We start from the raw sequence: 21,567 nt of genomic DNA, 5'->3' as shown, positions 1-21,567 counted from the left end.
TATACATAAAATAATGTTGCGTCGCATAGGGTCAGCGGTAAAAAAGTATCGATTTCTAATATTTTAAGACGAGCCAAAAATTCATCGATTATACATTTTAATAGTACATTGATTACAGAATCATTTGGTACCAAACAGACACCAGCGTACAAATTTTTTAATACGATAAACATAGAATAAGTATGCGTCGCACAGGGTCCGCGGTAAAAAGTATCGATTTCCAATATTTAAAGACGAGCCAAAAATTCATCGATTATACATTTTAATAATACATTGATTACAGAATCTTTTGGTACCAAACAGACACCAGCGTACAAATTTTTTAATACGATAAACATAAAATAAGGATGCGTCGCACAGGGTCCGCGTCAAAAAAGTATCGATTTCTAATATTTTAAGACGAGCCAAAAATTCATCGATTATACATTTTAATAGTACATTGATTACAGAATCTTTTGGTACCAAACAGACACCAGCGTACAAATTTTTTAACTTGATATACATAAAATTATGTTGCGTCGCATAGGGTCAGCGGTAAAAAAGTATCGATTTCTAATATTTTAAGACGAGCCAAAAATTCGCCGATTATACATTTTAATAGTACATTGATTACAGAATCATTTGGTACCAAACAGACACCAGCGTACAAACTTTTTCATTTGATATACATAAAATAAGGATGCGTCGCACAGGGTCCGCGTAAAAAAAAATCAAGTTCTAATATTTTAAGACGAGCCAAAAATTCATCGATTATTCATTTTAATAGTACATTGATTACAGAATCTTTTGGTACCAAACAGACACCAGCGTACAAATTTTTTAACTTGATATACATAAAATAATGTTGCGTCGCATAGGGTCAGCGGTAAAAAAGTATCGATTTCTAATATTTTAAGACGAGCCAAAAATTCATCGATTATACATTTAATAGTACATTGATTACAGAATCATTTTGTACCAAACAGACACCAGCGTACAAATTTTTTAATACGATAAACTTAAAATAAGGATGCGTCGCACAGGGTCCGCGTCAAAAAAGTATCGATTTCTAATATTTTAAGACGAGCCAAAAATTCATCGATTATACATTTTAATAGTACATTGATTACAGAATCTTTTGGTACCAAACAGACACCAGCGTACAAATTTTTTAACTTGATATACATAAAATAATGTTGCGTCGCACAGGGTCCGCGTCAAAAAAGTATCGATATCTAATATTTTAAGACGAGCCAAAAATTCATCGATTATAAATTTTAATAGTACATTGATTACAGAATCTTTTGGTACCAACCAGACAGAAGCGTACAAATTTTTTAACTTGATATACATAAAATAAGATTGCGTCGCATGGGATCAGCGGTAAAAAAGTATCGATTTCTAATATTTAAAGACGAGCCAAAATTTCATCGATTATACATTTTAATAGTACATTGATTACAGAATCTTTTGGTACCAAACAGACACCAGCGTACAAATTTTTTAATACGATAAACTTAAAATAAGGATGCGTCGCACAGGTTCCGCGTCAAAAAAGTATCGATTTCTAATATTTTAAGACGAGCCAAAAATTCATCGATTATACATTTTAATAGTACATTGATTACAGAATCTTTTGGTACCAAACAGACACCAGCGTACAAATTTTTTAACTTGATATACATAAAATTATGTTGCGTCGCATAGGGTCAGCGGTAAAAAAGTATCGATTTCTAATATTTTAAGACGAGCCAAAAATTCGCCGATTATACATTTTAATAGTACATTGATTACAGAATCATTTGGTACCAAACAGACACCAGCGTACAAACTTTTTCATTTGATATACATAAAATAAGGATGCGTCGCACAGGGTCCGCGTAAAAAAAAATCAAGTTCTAATATTTTAAGACGAGCCAAAAATTCATCGATTATTCATTTTAATAGTACATTGATTACAGAATCTTTTGGTACCAAACAGACACCAGCGTACAAATTTTTTAACTTGATATACATAAAATAATGTTGCGTCGCATAGGGTCAGCGGTAAAAAAGTATCGATTTCTAATATTTTAAGACGAGCCAAAAATTCATCGATTATACATTTAATAGTACATTGATTACAGAATCATTTTGTACCAAACAGACACCAGCGTACAAATTTTTTAATACGATAAACTTAAAATAAGGATGCGTCGCACAGGGTCCGCGTCAAAAAAGTATCGATTTCTAATATTTTAAGACGAGCCAAAAATTCATCGATTATACATTTTAATAGTACATTGATTACAGAATCTTTTGGTACCAAACAGACACCAGCGTACAAATTTTTTAACTTGATATACATAAAATAATGTTGCGTCGCACAGGGTCCGCGTCAAAAAAGTATCGATATCTAATATTTTAAGACGAGCCAAAAATTCATCGATTATACATTTTAATAGTACATTGATTACAGAATTATTTGGTACCAACCAGACACCAGCGTACAAATTTTTTAATTTGATAAACATAAAATAAGGATGCGTCGCACAGGGTCCGCGTCAAAAAAGTATCGATTGCTAATATTTTAAGACGAGCCAAAAATTCATCGATTATACATTTTAATAATACATTGATTACAGAATCTTTTGGTACCAAACAGACACCAGCGTACAAATTTTTTAATACGATAAACATAAAATAAGGATGCGTCGCACAGGGTCCGCGTCAAAAAAGTATCGATTTCTAATATTTTAAGACGAGCCAAAAATTCATCGATTATACATTTTAATAGTACATTGATTACAGAATCTTTTGGTACCAAACAGACACCAGCGTACAAATTTTTTAACTTGATATACATAAAATTATGTTGCGTCGCATAGGGTCAGCGGTAAAAAGTATCGATTTCCAATATTTAAAGACGAGCCAAAAATTCATCGATTATAAATTTTAATAGTACATTGATTACAGAATCTTTTGGTACCAACCAGACAGAAGCGTACAAATTTTTTAACTTGATATACATAAAATAAGATTGCGTCGCATGGGATCAGCGGTAAAAAAGTATCGATTTCTAATATTTAAAGACGAGCCAAAATTTCATCGATTATACATTTTAATAGTACATTGATTACAGAATCTTTTGGTACCAAACAGACACCAGCGTACAAATTTTTTAATACGATAAACATAAAATAAGGATGCGTCGCACAGAGTCCGCGTCAAAAAAGTATCGATTTCTAATATTTTAAGACGAGCAAAAAATTCATCGATTATACATTTTAATAGTACATTGATTACAGAATCTTTTGGTACCAAACAGACACCAGCGTACAAATTTTTTAACTTGATATACATAAAATAATGTTGCGTCGCATAGGGTCAGCGGTAAAAAAGTATCGATTTCTAATATTTTAAGACGAGCCAAAAATTCATCGATTATACATTTTAATAGTACATTGATTACAGAATCATTTTGTACCAAACAGACACCAGCGTACAAATTTTTTAATACGATAAACATAAAATAAGGATGCGTCGCACAGGGTCCGCGTCAAAAAAGTATCGATTTCTAATATTTTAAGACGAGCCAAAAATTCATCGATTATACATTTTAATAGTACATTGATTACAGAATCTTTTGGTACCAAACAGACACCAGCGTACAAATTTTTTAACTTGATATACATAAAATAATGTTGCGTCGCACAGGGTCCGCGTCAAAAAAGTATCGATATCTAATATTTTAAGACGAGCCAAAAATTCATCGATTATACATTTTAATAGTACATTGATTACAGAATTATTTGGTACCAACCAGACACCAGCGTACAAATTTTTTAATTTGATAAACATAAAATAAGGATGCGTCGCACAGGGTCCGCGTCAAAAAAAATCAAGTTCTAATATTTTAAGACGAGCCAAAAATTCATCGATTATTCATTTTAATAGTACATTGATCACAGAATCTTTTGGTACCAAACACACACCAGCGTACAAATTTTTTAACTTGATATACATAAAACAAGGTTGCGTCGCATTGGGTCAGCGGTAAAAAAGTATCGATTGCTAATATTTTAAGACGAGCCAAAAATTCATCGATTATACATTTTAATAATACATTGATTACAGAATCTTTTGGTACCAAACAGACACCAGCGTACAAATTTTTTAACTTGATATACATAAAATAAGGATGCGTCGCACAGGGTCCGCGTCAAAAAAGTATCAATTTCTAATATTTTAAGACGAGCCAAAAATTCATCGATTATACAGTTTAATAGTACATTGATTACAGAATCTTTTGGTACCAAGCAGACAACAGCGTACAAATTTTTTAATACGATAAACATAAAATAAGGATGCGTCGCACAGGGTCAGCGGTAAAAAGTATCGATTTCCAATATTTTAAGACGAGCCAAAAATTCATCGATTATACATTTTAATAGTACATTGATTACAGAATCTTTTGGTACCAAGCAGACAACAGCGTACAAATTTTTTAATACGATAAACATAAAATAAGGATGCGTCGCACAGGGTCCGCGTCAAAAAAGTATCGATTTCTAATATTTTAAGACGAGCCAAAAATTCATCGATTATACATTTTAATAATACATTGATTATAGAATCTTTTGGTACCAAACAGACACCAGCGTACAAATTTTTTAATACGATAAACATAAAATAAGGATGCGTCGCACAGGGTCCGCGTCAAAAAAGTATCGATTTCTAATATTTTAAGACGAGCCAAAAATTCATCGATTATACATTTTAATAGTACATTGATTACAGAATCTTTTGGTACCAAACAGACACCAGCGTACAAATTTTTTAACTTGATATACATAAAATTATGTTGCGTCGCATAGGGTCAGCGGTAAAAAAGTATCGATTTCTAATATTTTAAGACGAGCCAAAAATTCATCGATTATACATTTTAATAGTACATTGATTACAGAATCATTTTGTACCAAACAGACACCAGCGTACAAATTTTTTAATACGATAAACTTAAAATAAGGATGCGTCGCACAGGGTCCGCGTCAAAAAAGTATCGATTTCTAATATTTTAAGACGAGCCAAAAATTCATCGATTATACATTTTAATAGTACATTGATTACAGAATCTTTTGGTACCAAACAGACACCAGCGTACAAATTTTTTAACTTGATATACATAAAATAATGTTGCGTCGCACAGGGTCCGCGTCAAAAAAGTATCGATATCTAATATTTTAAGACGAGCCAAAAATTCATCGATTATACATTTTAATAGTACATTGATTACAGAATTATTTGGTACCAACCAGACACCAGCGTACAAATTTTTTAATTTGATAAACATAAAATAAGGATGCGTCGCACAGGGTCCGCGTCAAAAAAGTATCGATTGCTAATATTTTAAGACGAGCCAAAAATTCATCGATTATACATTTTAATAATACATTGATTACAGAATCTTTTGGTACCAAACAGACACCAGCGTACAAATTTTTTAATACGATAAACATAAAATAAGGATGCGTCGCACAGGGTCCGCGTCAAAAAAGTATCGATTTCTAATATTTTAAGACGAGCCAAAAATTCATCGATTATACATTTTAATAGTACATTGATTACAGAATCTTTTGGTACCAAACAGACACCAGCGTACAAATTTTTTAACTTGATATACATAAAATTATGTTGCGTCGCATAGGGTCAGCGGTAAAAAAGTATCGATTTCTAATATTTTAAGACGAGCCAAAAATTCGTCGATTATACATTTTAATAGTACATTGATTACAGAATCATTTGGTACCAAACAGACACCAGCGTACAAACTTTTTCATTTGCTATACATAAAATAAGGATGCGTCGCACAGGGTCCGCGTCAAAAAAGTATCAATTTCTAATATTTTAAGACGAGCCAAAAATTCATCGATTATACATTTTAATAGTACATTGATTACAGAATCATTTGGTACCAAACAGACACCAGCGTACAAATTTTTTAATACGATAAACATAGAATAAGTATGCGTCGCACAGGGTCCGCGGTAAAAAGTATCGATTTCCAATATTTAAAGACGAGCCAAAAATTCATCGATTATAAATTTTAATAGTACATTGATTACAGAATCTTTTGGTACCAACCAGACAGAAGCGTACAAATTTTTTAACTTGATATACATAAAATAAGATTGCGTCGCATGGGATCAGCGGTAAAAAAGTATCGATTTCTAATATTTAAAGACGAGCCAAAATTTCATCGATTATACATTTTAATAGTACATTGATTACAGAATCTTTTGGTACCAAACAGACACCAGCGTACAAATTTTTTAATACGATAAACATAAAATAAGGATGCGTCGCACAGGGTCCGCGTCAAAAAAGTATCGATTTCTAATATTTTAAGACGAGCAAAAAATTCATCGATTATACATTTTAATAGTACATTGATTACAGAATCTTTTGGTACCAAACAGACACCAGCGTACAAATTTTTTAACTTGATATACATAAAATAATGTTGCGTCGCATAGGGTCAGCGGTAAAAAAGTATCGATTTCTAATATTTTAAGACGAGCCAAAAATTCATCGATTATACATTTTAATAGTACATTGATTACAGAATCTTTTGGTACCAAACAGACACCAGCGTACAAATTTTTTAACTTGATATACATAAAATTATGTTGCGTCGCATAGGGTCAGCGGTAAAAAAGTATCGATTTCTAATATTTTAAGACGAGCCAAAAATTCGCCGATTATACATTTTAATAGTACATTGATTACAGAATCATTTGGTACCAAACAGACACCAGCGTACAAACTTTTTCATTTGATATACATAAAATAAGGATGCGTCGCACAGGGTCCGCGTAAAAAAAAATCAAGTTCTAATATTTTGAGACGAGCCAAAAATTCATCGATTATTCATTTTAATAGTACATTGATTACAGAATCTTTTGGTACCAAACAGACACCAGCGTACAAATTTTTTAACTTGATATACATAAAATAATGTTGCGTCGCATAGGGTCAGCGGTAAAAAAGTATCGATTTCTAATATTTTAAGACGAGCCAAAAATTCATCGATTATACATTTAATAGTACATTGATTACAGAATCATTTTGTACCAAACAGACACCAGCGTACAAATTTTTTAACTTGATATACATAAAATAATGTTGCGTCGCACAGGGTCCGCGTCAAAAAAGTATCGATATCTAATATTTTAAGACGAGCCAAAAATTCATCGATTATACATTTTAATAGTACATTGATTACAGAATTATTTGGTACCAACCAGACACCAGCGTACAAATTTTTTAATTTGATAAACATAAAATAAGGATGCGTCGCACAGGGTCCGCGTCAAAAAAGTATCGATTGCTAATATTTTAAGACGAGCCAAAAATTCATCGATTATACATTTTAATAATACATTGATTACAGAATCTTTTGGTACCAAACAGACACCAGCGTACAAATTTTTTAATACGATAAACATAAAATAAGGATGCGTCGCACAGGGTCCGCGTCAAAAAAGTATCGATTTCTAATATTTTAAGACGAGCCAAAAATTCATCGATTATACATTTTAATAGTACATTGATTACAGAATCTTTTGGTACCAAACAGACACCAGCGTACAAATTTTTTAACTTTATATACATAAAATTATGTTGCGTCGCATAGAGTCAGCGGTAAAAAGTATCGATTTCCAATATTTAAAGACGAGCCAAAAATTCATCGATTATAAATTTTAATAGTACATTGATTACAGAATCTTTTGGTACCAACCAGACAGAAGCGTACAAATTTTTTAACTTGATATACATAAAATAAGATTGCGTCGCATGGGATCAGCGGTAAAAAAGTATCGATTTCTAATATTTAAAGACGAGCCAAAATTTCATCGATTATACATTTTAATAGTACATTGATTACAGAATCTTTTGGTACCAAACAGACACCAGCGTACAAATTTTTTAATACGATAAACATAAAATAAGGATGCGTCGCACAGGGTCCGCGTCAAAAAAGTATCGATTTCTAATATTTTAAGACGAGCAAAAAATTCATCGATTATACATTTTAATAGTACATTGATTACAGAATCTTTTGGTACCAAACAGACACCAGCGTACAAATTTTTTAACTTGATATACATAAAATAATGTTGCGTCGCATAGGGTCAGCGGTAAAAAAGTATCGATTTCTAATATTTTAAGACGAGCCAAAAATTCATCGATTATACATTTTAATAGTACATTGATTACAGAATCATTTTGTACCAAACAGACACCAGCGTACAAATTCTTTAATACGATAAACATAAAATAAGGATGCGTCGCACAGGGTCCGCGTCAAAAAAAATCAAGTTCTAATATTTTAAGACGAGCCAAAAATTCATCGATTATTCATTTTAATTGTACATTAATAAGTACATTGATTACAGAATCTTTTGGTACCAAACACACACCAGCGTACAAATTTTTTAACTTGATATACATAAAACAAGGTTGCGTCGCATTGGGTCAGCGGTAAAAAAGTATCGATTGCTAATATTTTAAGACGAGCCAAAAATTCATCGATTATACATTTTAATATTACATTGATTACAGAATCTTTTGGTACCAAACAGACACCAGCGTACAAATTTTTTAACTTGATATACATAAAATAAGGATGCGTCGCACAGGGTCCGCGTCAAAAAAGTATCAATTTCTAATATTTTAAGACGAGCCAAAAATTCATCGATTATACAGTTTAATAGTACATTGATTACAGAATCTTTTGGTACCAAGCAGACAACAGCGTACAAATTTTTTAATACGATAAACATAAAATAAGGATGCGTCGCACAGGGTCAGCGGTAAAAAGTATCGATTTCCAATATTTTAAGACGAGCCAAAAATTCATCGATTATACATTTTAATAGTACATTGATTACAGAATCTTTTGGTACCAAGCAGACAACAGCGTACAAATTTTTTAATACGATAAACATAAAATAAGGAAGCGTCGCACAGGGTCCGCGTCAAAAAAGTATCGATTTCTAATATTTTAAGACGAGCCAAAAATTCATCGATTATACATTTTAATAATACATTGATTATAGAATCTTTTGGTACCAAACAGACACCAGCGTACAAATTTTTTAATACGATAAACATAAAATAAGGATGCGTCGCACAAGGTCCGCGTCAAAAAAGTATCGATTTCTAATATTTTAAGACGAGCCAAAAATTCATCGATTATACATTTTAATAGTACATTGATTACAGAATCTTTTGGTACCAAACAGACACCAGCGTACAAATTTTTTAACTTGATATACATAAAATAATGTTGCGTCGCACAGGGTCCGCGTCAAAAAAGTATCGATATCTAATATTTTAAGACGAGCCAAAAATTCATCGATTATACATTTTAATAGTACATTGATTACAGAATTATTTGGTACCAACCAGACACCAGCGTACAAATTTTTTAATTTGATAAACATAAAATAAGGATGCGTCGCACAGGGTCCGCGTCAAAAAAAATCAAGTTCTAATATTTTATGACGAGCCAAAAATTCATCGATTATTCATTTTAATAGTACATTGATTACAGAATCTTTTGGTACCAAACACACACCAGCATACAAATTTTTTAACTTGATATACATAAAACAAGGTTGCGTCGCATTGGGTCAGCGGTAAAAAAGTATCGATTGCTAATATTTTAAGACGAGCCAAAAATTCATCGATTATACATTTTAATAATACATTGATTACAGAATCTTTTGGTACCAAACAGACACCAGCGTACAAATTTTTTAACTTGATATACATAAAATAAGGATGCGTCGCACAGGGTCCGCGTCAAAAAAGTATCAATTTCTAATATTTTAAGACGAGCCAAAAATTCATCGATTATACAGTTTAATAGTACATTGATTACAGAATCTTTTGGTACCAAGCAGACAACAGCGTACAAATTTTTTAATACGATAAACATAAAATAAGGATGCGTCGCACAGGGTCAGCGGTAAAAAGTATCGATTTCCAATATTTTAAGACGAGCCAAAAATTCATCGATTATACATTTTAATAGTACATTGATTATAGAATCATTTGGTACCAAACAGACACCAGCGTACAAATTTTTTAATACGATAAACATAAAATAAGGATGCGTCGCACAGGGTCCGCGTCAAAAAAGTATCGATTTCTAATATTTTAAGACGAGCAAAAAATTCATCGATTATACATTTTAATAGTACATTGATTACAGAATCTTTTGGTACCAAACAGACACCAGCGTACAAATTTTTTAACTTGATATACATAAAATAATGTTGCGTCGCATAGGGTCAGCGGTAAAAAAGTATCGATTTCTAATATTTTAAGACGAGCCAAAAATTCATCGATTATACATTTTAATAGTACATTGATTACAGAATCATTTTGTACCAAACAGACACCAGCGTCCAAATTTTTTAATACGATAAACTTAAAATAAGGATGCGTCGCACAGGGTCCGCGTCAAAAAAGTATCGATTTCTAATATTTTAAGACGAGCCAAAAATTCATCGATTATACATTTTAATAGTACATTGATTACAGAATCTTTTGGTACCAAACAGACACCAGCGTACAAATTTTTTAACTTGATATACATAAAATAATGTTGCGTCGCACAGGGTCCGCGTCAAAAAAGTATCGATATCTAATATTTTAAGACGAGCCAAAAATTCATCGATTATACATTTTAATAGTACATTGATTACAGAATTATTTGGTACCAACCAGACACCAGCGTACAAATTTTTTAATTTGATAAACATAAAATAAGGATGCGTCGCACAGGGTCCGCGTCAAAAAAGTATCGATTGCTAATATTTTAAGACGAGCCAAAAATTCATCGATTATACATTTTAATAGTACATTGATTACAGAATTATTTGGTACCAACCAGACACCAGCGTACAAATTTTTTAATTTGATAAACATAAAATAAGGATGCGTCGCACAGGGTCCGCGTCAAAAAAAATCAAGTTCTAATATTTTAAGACGAGCCAAAAATTCATCGATTATTCATTTTAATAGTACATTGATTACAGAATCTTTTGGTACCAAACACACACCAGCGTACAAATTTTTTAACTTGATATACATAAAACAAGGTTGCGTCGCATTGGGTCAGCGGTAAAAAAGTATCGATTGCTAATATTTTAAGACGAGCCAAAAATTCATCGATTATACATTTTAATAATACATTGATTACAGAATCTTTTGGTACCAAACAGACACCAGCGTACAAATTTTTTAACTTGATATACATAAAATAAAGATGCGTCGCACAGGGTCCGCGTCAAAAAAGTATCAATTTCTAATATTTTAAGACGAGCCAAAAATTCATCGATTATACAGTTTAATAGTACATTGATTACAGAATCTTTTGGTACCAAGCAGACAACAGCGTACAAATTTTTTAATACGATAAACATAAAATAAGGATGCGTCGCACAGGGTCAGCGGTAAAAAGTATCGATTTCCAATATTTTAAGACGAGCCAAAAATTCATCGATTATACATTTTAATAGTACATTGATTACAGAATCTTTTGGTACCAAGCAGACAACAGCGTACAAATTTTTTAATACGATAAACATAAAATAAGGATGCGTCGCACAGGGTCCGCGTCAAAAAAGTATCGATTTCTAATATTTTAAGACGAGCCAAAAATTCATCGATTATACATTTTAATAATACATTGATTATAGAATCTTTTGGTACCAAACAGACACCAGCGTACAAATTTTTTAATACGATAAACATAAAATAAGGATGCGTCGCACAGGGTCCGCGTCAAAAAAGTATCGATTTCTAATATTTTAAGACGAGCCAAAAATTCATCGATTATACATTTTAATAGTACATTGATTACAGAATCTTTTGGTACCAAACAGACACCAGCGTACAAATTTTTTAACTTGATATACATAAAATAATGTTGCGTCGCACAGGGTCCGCGTCAAAAAAGTATCGATATCTAATATTTTAAGACGAGCCAAAAATTCATCGATTATACATTTTAATAGTACATTGATTACAGAATTATTTGGTACCAACCAGACACCAGCGTACAAATTTTTTAATTTGTTAAACATAAAATAAGGACGCGTCGCACAGGGTCCGCGTCAAAAAAAATCAAGTTCTAATATTTTAAGACGAGCCAAAAATTCATCGATTATTCATTTTAATAGTACATTGATTACAGAATCTTTTGGTACCAAACACACACCAGCGTACAAATTTTTTAACTTGATATACATAAAACAAGGTTGCGTCGCATTGGGTCAGCGGTAAAAAAGTATCGATTGCTAATATTTTAAGACGAGCCAAAAATTCATCGATTATACATTTTAATAATACATTGATTACAGAATCTTTTGGTACCAAACAGACACCAGCGTACAAATTTTTTAACTTGATATACATAAAATAAGGATGCGTCGCACAGGGTCCGCGTCAAAAAAGTATCGATTTCTAATATTTTAAGACGAGCCAAAAATTCATCGATTATACATTTCAATAGTACATTGATTACAGAATCTTTTGGTACCAAACAGACACCAGCGTACAATTGTTTTAACTTGATATACATAGAATAAGATTGCGTCGCATAGGGTCAACTGTAAAAAAGTATCGATTTCTAATATTTTAAGGCGAGCCAAAAATTCATCGTATATATATTTCAATAATGTATTGTTTGCAGATTATCTTTGTACCATAAGCATAGCAGCGTACTATCTTTTGGTCCAATATACGTTATATAAATCTGCGCCGTATGGGATTTGCGGCTTAAAAATTTTAATTTTCGATATTTCAAAACGTGCAAAAAATTAATCTTATATACATTTTAACAGTACATTGTCTGCACATTATCACGAGTTATGCGTGACTGCATGCATATATCGCGGTAATATATGTCGAAACTCATTTCTACTGCGCATTTCGTATGACAAAATCTGCATCACGATCATTTTACGATTGTTGATTAATTTTCGAAGGGAAAGAATAGTTTTCGGACTATTTTAAAAGTATGCTAAAGCCATCTGAAGTTATGTTTCATCAAAATATTTTTTTATCTAAAAATAGCACTCAATAATTTTTAGCGTGTATTTTCTCACCTTCGACGTCAAAATCCAACATGGCCGCAGCAAATGCCAAGGAACCTTAAAAAATTAAATAATATAAATAATATAAATAATATTTAAAACTTATTAATTATATTTAATAATATATTTTATAATTCTGAAAAAATACTACTTAATATTATATTCCTTCTTTCCTATTTCAGTCTTTTTCTCTCTTTCACCCTCTCTTTTATTTATTCTCTTTTTCTTATTTAATTTCAAATAAAACTTCCTCCTTTTTTCCTTTTCATTTTCCTTTATCTTTTTTTCTTTTGTTCTCTCTCTCTCCCTCTCTTTCTTTCTTTATCTATTAATAATATAATTAATAATATACAATTCATCTCTTTAACTTTAATAAAATATTTAAAGATAATTTACTTTATTTTATATTCCTTCTTCTCTCTTTTTCTATAATCTTTTTTTTCTCCCTCTCTTTTGCTTAATATTTCTCTTCTTTTATTTTAAATAAAGCTTTGTTTTCTTTTTTCTCTGTATTTCTATCTCCCTCTTTTTCTCTCTTTCTATTATTCTTTATCTATAAATGATAAAATTAATGATATAATTAATAATTATAATTCGTCTCCTATGCCCTTACACGACAAAATTAAAATAATTCAAATTAAAATGAATTGTACGCTGTGATTAGTGTGCTGTGATTGATCAAATCTGAAATTATGATGATTCTAATAAAATTTCAAATTTAACAAATCATAGCCATGGATCATTTTAAACTGAACATTTTAATTCTGTCACGAAAGTAGCCCATTTAACTTTAAATAAAATATTTAAAGGATTATTAAAATTACAATAATATTCGAACAATTAAAAAATTAATACCTAATAATTATTATAATCTGATATATTCCTTATTCTCTCTTTTCCTTCAATCATTTACCTTTTTTCTTTTATTCTCCATCTCTTCTTTAATTTTAAATAAAACTTTTCGCTTTTTTCTACTTTTCCTTTTTCTTTCTCTCTCCTTTATTCATTTTCACTCTCTTATTTCCTTTTCTTATATTTTAAATAAAACTTTCTTCTCTTTTTCTCCTTTTCTTTTTTCTCTCTTTTATTTCCACTCTTTTTCTCTTTAGTCTCTTTCTTTCTATTCTTCTATATCTACTAATAATATAATTAATAATATAATTTATGTTTTCATTAAGAACTTTATAAATAAAACATTTTAAAAAACTATAATATTCAAATATTTAAAAAATCTAATAAAAATATTATTACCTAATTTTAAATTCATTCTTCTCTTTTTCTTTACCCTTTTTCACTCTTTCTTCCTATATTTTACTTATTCATCCTCTTTTCTAATTTTAAATAAAGCTTTCTACTCTTTTTTCTCTTCTTCCGATCATAACGCGTGTGACTTGTGCGCTGTGATAAGAAAATAGCGCGCGAGCCGACTTAAGATTCCCTAACAAATTGTTTTCTCCACCAATCTCTCTGTACAGCCCCGTAACGTCATTGGCATGATTGATTATGATGATTTTTACGCCCTCATCACTAGGGGACACATGAAATACGTAGCAGATTTTTTTTTAAGAAGAAGCCGCGACTTTATTCCGCGCTTCTTGCATATCGCAGAGTCTCGACTTATTTACAAGTTTACTTAGCATGCGTTTACCGTAAGATGCAGATGTTGGTTCAGAGAGCTAAATCGAGCCAGTCCTAAATGCACTCAGATAACGTATATACGTCTCATATATGTCTGTCGGGGAGACGACACGTTGCCTAAAAATATGCTTTCCGCCGATATATATTTCCCGCCGTATTTTTCGCTATTTTTCCCAGGAACCCCCCTCGAGCGACCGAGAACGTAGACGCGGGGAAGAAGACATAGCTATGCGTCGTAAAATCCGAGCGAGCCGTCCAATTCCGTTAAAAGTAAGTCCGATGGAAAATCGTTGACGCTGCTGACTGCCATTTTTCGAGAAAAAGCTGCGGAAGAGAGAGCCTGCCGCGCATATGTTCTCTCTCTTCCGCTTTCCTTTTTCGCGCGCGCGCGATTCTTCCCCGTATATTAGAAGATTAAGTTTGTGCCCGGTCGATCGCGCAGGTCGATGGCCCACTCGATCGAGCCTCGCTCCGATTACACGCTGCAACGACGACATACAATTTCGCATCGAAAGATTAGCTTTGTCCGGAATATCCGGTAAATATTAGAGCCACATTTAGCTCGCTCTCTTTCTGTGTCTCCCTCTCGTTCTTTCTTTCTCTTTCGTATATATATCTACCGTAATTCGGATGGCCGAATCGATGATCTCGGTGAGCTACTGCATATCCGATGGAAATAAACGGATCGTTTTAGCTCGGAAATAAAACTCTTTGCAATAACGACGCGAAAACTGGCTGAATATTTCCGAGAGAGTGAAAGGGGCGGGAATCGCGCGTTCATTAAGTTGCACGACCCTTGGAACTCTTACGATTATGGTTACAGCTTGCGATCGTTACACATCGCGCATCGAACGACCCTCGGAGATTTTTACTAGCCGTACGTGACCGAGCGACCGGTTTTGTTTAGTGTAATTGTCATAGCATTGACCGTAGTATAATATTTTGATGATTATTTCATGCATTAAATATGAAAAGGTATGTCTCGCGCTCGTGATATTGTGCTTTACGATTTGTACATTATATCCGAGCCGAAAATATACGAAATCTGATGCATGACAAAGAGATAGAGAGAAATTTACGTTTATGACGTTTCGGTATAAAAATAACAATAACGTCACGTCTGTCCGGACTGACCGGTGAAATGCAAATTGCGTTGAGGCACGAATCGCGATTTTGCGAGCAGAAACTTTGATGATATCGAATGCTATGTTACGGTCGAATCTAATCCAAATGCGACGTGTAAATTTACATACCGACATACACGTTTGACTCGTAATTGCGTATACGGCATAAGAGTCGTTGCGCATTTTTTAATTCATCCAGTTACGAGTATTATATATGCACATTTCGATAAGATTGAAAACTCTCTCTCCGTATTCCGAATTGTAAATCGAATCTTGATGGCGGCGCATATTGGGCGAGCGGACGAAGCTAGTCGGGCGAGCCCGAGCGGAAATGCACTTCCGGAGATGGCGATGCACCAGGCTTCGGAGATGCAGCGTGTCGTGTCGCGCATACGCCGTTAAACTTCCCATCCCCTTCCCTCTCTTCCGGTTCTCAATGGCCGAACACGTCGACTTACACAGCCGCCAGTGGTGACATTTAAATTCGACTGCGGTTCGTGATTGCCTTCAGATGCGCGCTCTCTTGCTCTTTCTCTTTTCTTTTCGTGGTAGTTTGATTTCGCTGATTCAATTGTTCTTCCGCGTTCGAGAGAGAAAGAGAGAGAGAGAGAGAAAGAGAAAGAGTGAGAAGGGAGAGAAAACTCTGCCACCTTCTCCTTCCGCCCTCTCTGGTTTCCTTTTTGCGCCCGCGTCTCTTCTTTCCACCCTTTGCGCTTCCTCTGGCCGGCTTCTCTCAAGACTCACCCCGATTGTACCCTTCTATCGACCTGGAAACTTCGACGATTTCCTACTTCCTCGTCTGCGATCTGACACCTCGTTCTGCGGCGCGACACAGAACTCTTTAATCCCCGATTTCTGGCTCGCTTCGCCATGCGAGATATCCGCTGTCGTTATTTGGGTCGCGGAACTTCCTGTCGGGAACGATTTCGCGAAGAACGATTGAAAAGACGAGCGCCAGATTCTAACGAAAATTGTATTCTACCACGATAGATAAATCGTATTGTCTCCTTCCAGATTTCTTTTTTTTTTTTGTATCCATACTCTATTGATTCGAGCAGGAACCGAACTCGAAAAATGACGAGACGATAAATGTTCTTTCATAACAGGATCAAAGACAAATGATGTTTATTATAATTTAAAACGAGGTAACATAATCGTGCTGATATATAAAATGATACTCGACTCGACGGCATCATATTTCACATCATTCATGTGCTATATTCATGTAAAAAAATTTCGAGGATGTTGTTTGACATTCGATCTTGAGTTAAAATTTTCACACGCGACGACAAAAGCGATTACGTTGCTGAAAAAAAATGTTACTAAGGGCGGGGAAAAAAAGCAGAAAGAGAGAGAGAGAGAGAGAGACACGTACGGATAGTTCTTTTTTTGCAATTCGCTAACGCGAATATAATGACACCTGTAAGTCGGTATTTCTCTAGTCGAATATCTCCGACATATGATCGCGATACATCTCGCACATATCTTGCCGCTACATTCGCCTATTTTAAACGCGCGCGTGCATGCATTCGCGCGATTTATCCGCTCGGCTTTTCCGCCGCCGCCGATTCGATATTTCTTGTCTCGTAAATAATAGGCGCGGGGCGGCCCTGTTTATTTACTGCGCGTTTTATCTCAATGGCTCGCGAGTTGGCGCACACCAGGTTAAATGCACCTCCGTTCGATGCGGCATGAATTGCACAGCGAGGTGAGGCCGCGCGCATGTGCGCACGTCGTGTATGTACACACGCGAAGAACAGGTTGAGGTTTATCGCCAATAACGGGAGCGAGGCCAAGAGAGAGAGGAAGAGAGAGTGCTCTATCCGAGTGGCGTCCGTGTTAAGCCGAAATTATGCGCTTTTGATACTCGCCGTTTGCGTTTCTCCATTTTTTTCTCTCTCTCTCTCTTCTTTTCTCTTTCCCTCCGATGTATAAACATACGAATGCGCGGAATTATACCGGCGCCGGTCGACGGTAATACAAAAACGGTCTCTTATATACCAGAGGAAAATGTCGCATAATCACGAATGGAATATTATCACGCGATGGTGTGTGTTTTTTTTTTCTCCACCTCGCCTCTCGACATACCGATGTTATTTTCCACAAACGAGCATCTACAATTTTTGTGCGCGCGATTTTCGTGATTTTTGATGGGGCGCGCGCGATTTAATTGATTCGGAAATATTCGCACATATATATGTATATACGCACAGTTTACGAAGGGCGCGATAATGACCGCGACGGTGGATATACCGTTATGAAATATTGCTGCGGCTACAATTTAATATTTTATCATACGAATGATTTGTTCCCGACGGTATCGATCCGCCGCTTATCGCGCCGATGTTCTCTTTGTGCTCATATACATACAATGTAAGTGCATTAATATTTCTGCACTTGAGAGAGAAAGAGAGAATATCTTTTTGCTCGAGCTTCCTCCTTCTCTCTCACGCGGACGCAATTTTTGCGCGGTAGCGAAAACTCGTGTCGATAATGAATATGATAACGAGTTTTCTCGAAAGCATTATTGATGGGATTTTTATAAATTCAATACGTCACTCTCTCTTTTTCTCTCTCACTGTCTCTCTCTTTCTCGTGGTTTCTTTAGCATATAGACGAGCTACAGAGTTCTGTTGCATTAGATGGTCGTGCAAATGCATTAATAGCTTATTGTATGATTTGCATTGCAAGCTTTATGCGTTAAACTGGGTTGTCATAATATGAAGGAGATATATTTTAAAGCTCCTCTTTCTCTCATTTTTTCTCTCTATACACAAATATAACACGTTACATTTATAAAATGATTTTATATTTATATTTAATATATTTTATATATATAGAGTAGTTAAATTAAGGATTAAACTTTCTTCACTTTTATCATGCTAAAATTATTTCATCTATTATGTCGCTTATTTCATCTTCTCTCTCCCAGCTCTTTCACGTTATACATATACTATAATTTTATCGCCAGGTATTTACGTGACAGGATTACATTGACATTTTACAGCTTGGAGCTAGAGTTTCGCGATTAGCTCACTGTTATAAATTCGAGATATGTCGCCAGACGATGGCTTTGATACCTTTTTTTTTTCATGCTACCCACGAAACGCCGGGCTATTTTGAACGTAACTTTGAAATTACATTTTTTATTAAAGCGAAGTGTGCGCAAGAATATCTAAATAAATAAAAAGAGAGAGGGAAAGAGGGGTAAGAAATAAGATTTCATATTTTTTGTTAGCTTCTTCGTATTCTTGGACAGTTTTGTATTTTCGATCGTTTATAATTCAGAAAAGAGCTATCGATATATACGCGCAAAAGGATCAACATGCACATACATGATTCACATATATTGTGCGGTTCCATAAGCGATTTCGTCTTTCCGTCCCTTTCGACCCCAGTCCAGACTATTATATTTTTTTGCGAGCGCTGCCACCCCACTTTATCCCCCTCTTTCACGAGCATAGAAGTGTACACGCGACGAATGTTAAAAAGCCGTTTAAGCGTACTACACGAGACACGCGAGTTCCGACATAGTCGCCATTCGCGAAAACGCTTGACAAAAACGAGAGCCGCGAGCCATGAAAATTCATTGTACGCGATGCGATCTTCGTTTTTAAAAGCTTCAAGTAAATCAGATTGAATATGGTAAACGCGAGGAAGCATCAGGAATAATAGGGTATTTTTTAATAACATATAATTAATGCATATTGCGCAGATCGTGAGACGAAATTAATTCATCTTTATAGATTTTGAGCGATTATCAGGTCTTGCTGATAAATCAGTTTTATAGTGCGGCGTTCTTAATTAAATGCGTAATGTATTACAAGACGGATCGCGATGAAAGCATACTAAATTAATTTTTGCGTATTTGCCGGAGTTAGTTCTAGATATGTACAGGCGACATGAAATGCAACATTTGTTTTATTAAGACTCGCGAATGTTTTTTGCTCGATAGAAAAATATACGAGCGACATACATGGAAAAATAAATCGGTCTGTCTTAACAATAAGCGTGATTACACTATGTTCCGTAGCGTGCATCGTGCGCGGAATGTTATTTTTCCACCTCAACAATCCGATATTCTTGCGGTAACGAGAAAAAAGTGTTTGCGTTTATAATATAAAAATCGCAGAAAAATATCAGTACACAAATAATGATAAAATCATTCATGGGTGTGTGTAGCAATATGATATTCGCTATAAAATTGGTAACTGGAGTGAATGGTTATAGGAGACTACACACCAAAAAAGTAATATTTTGAATAGCAATTTAAAAAAAAGAAGGCTTTTTTTTATTTCAAAAGAGAGCCTGTATTGTATCAAAAATATAAAGAGCGAAAACGATAATACGTGTAAAAAACTTATATTTGACGAGTAAATAATAATTACATTTGATATAATTTTTATTTATAATTTTTTATTTTTTATTCTGGCTCTTTCTCTCTCGTGTATAAATAATAAATGGTAATGTACAAAATAATACTTCTCCGTGATAATTCTTCCTTGCATCGAGAAGGGAATGAAAATCTAGTCGCGATGTCAACCGGACGAATATGCATTTCTAGTATTCGCAAAAACTATCGATTGCACTCGGTGCACCGCCTTCGATGTGAGACTTACGCACGGCGCATTTGAACGAGACAGCATGCAAAATAGCGTGAGTGTAGGAAACACTTAAATTATGCGACCTGTCGGCAACAGTCTTTTAAGCATTTTGCCATGATAAATATTAAGTCCCCTTTGAAAACAAGACAAAGTATTTTCACTTCCATAGCATGGTCGCCATTGTGCGCGCGGAAGAAGAGAGAGCGGGTTTTATAGAAAATATTTCTACGAACGCAGGCGAGAGAGCAAGAGAGAGAGAGAGAGAGAGAGAGAGAGAGAGAGAGTTATGCTCGGTAGCCGGAGGTAGAATTAATGTCGAGATTGTTCGAAACTCTGCGGTTTTACCGCCAAGTATTTTCTGCGGGATGTAACGCACCGGGGTGGAGGGGAGATGAAAGATCCCATTAGCGAAATCAAATTTTCCGCTACGATGCGATATGACGGTTTTCGGGAAATTTCACGCACGTGATTCACGTAATGAACTTTTCAGATTATGCCGGGGAGTCTGTTTTCAACGAGAATTTTAATTCGGCCACCACCGCCATTTTTCGCCACGACTTTTCAATATTTAATGTCAATTATCTCGGCGCAAATATATAAGCCATACATAAAGTAAGATTTTTATTTCACGTAAGATTTTTTTACTCAGGCAAATCTCTCTCTCGCGCGCAGAATTCGCAATTTAATATCGAGAAAATAATTTCGTATAGATTTCGCGGAGAGCGGGCGCGAATCTTGCTTCTGCATCTCTCGTTCATCATTTAGATTACATTAATATAACGTTTCCCGGTGGAGCTGAAAATCATCGGCCGGATCGTTGGATAACATCCGTGTATTATGCGCGATATTCGAGTATATAATAAGATAATACGGGATAATATTAATAAAAAATCGATTGGAGAAATATTTAATTGCATTCGGTATACAATCATTTTTTTTTTTAATTTTATTTTAACCGCAAAGCGAAGTTGAACGCATTTAATAATTCAATTAAAAATAAATATACAATGTCTATCGAGAGAACAAATAAAGATTATCCATTTTTACTGTGCGATAATTCTCTACATAACG

The 21,567-nt window shown here is 34.1% G+C and overlaps 2 protein-coding genes across 11 annotated transcripts in view; one reads left to right on the top strand and one right to left on the bottom strand.

The window, feature by feature from the left end:
- LOC145934677 (neurotrimin) overlaps positions 1-21,567 on the top strand; it is a 363,184-nt gene that overhangs the window by 162,543 nt on the left and 179,074 nt on the right. The gene's annotated exons all lie outside the window — the stretch shown is intronic.
- LOC145934681 (uncharacterized) overlaps positions 12,775-21,567 on the bottom strand; it is a 213,359-nt gene continuing 204,566 nt past the window's right edge. The window contains exons 1-2 of one of the 2 annotated variants that reach the window (XR_014425088.1): positions 13,282-14,374; positions 12,775-13,187 (exon numbers count right to left, since the gene is read on the bottom strand). The gene's annotated coding sequence lies outside the window, so the exon portion shown is untranslated. Of the gene's footprint in view, positions 13,188-13,281; positions 14,375-21,567 lie in introns of those variants that run through there. The other variant, XM_083035323.1, reaches the window with a different exon arrangement.

This window comes from Prenolepis imparis, unplaced genomic scaffold (genome assembly GCF_030444845.1).
Source record: "Prenolepis imparis isolate NDT839.2.m4 unplaced genomic scaffold, iyPreImpa1.0 SCAF_4, whole genome shotgun sequence".
Classification (NCBI taxonomy): domain Eukaryota; kingdom Metazoa; phylum Arthropoda; class Insecta; order Hymenoptera; family Formicidae; genus Prenolepis; species Prenolepis imparis.
Note: the sequence above shows the minus strand (reverse complement) of the source record. Positions and strands in the feature narration are given on the sequence as shown.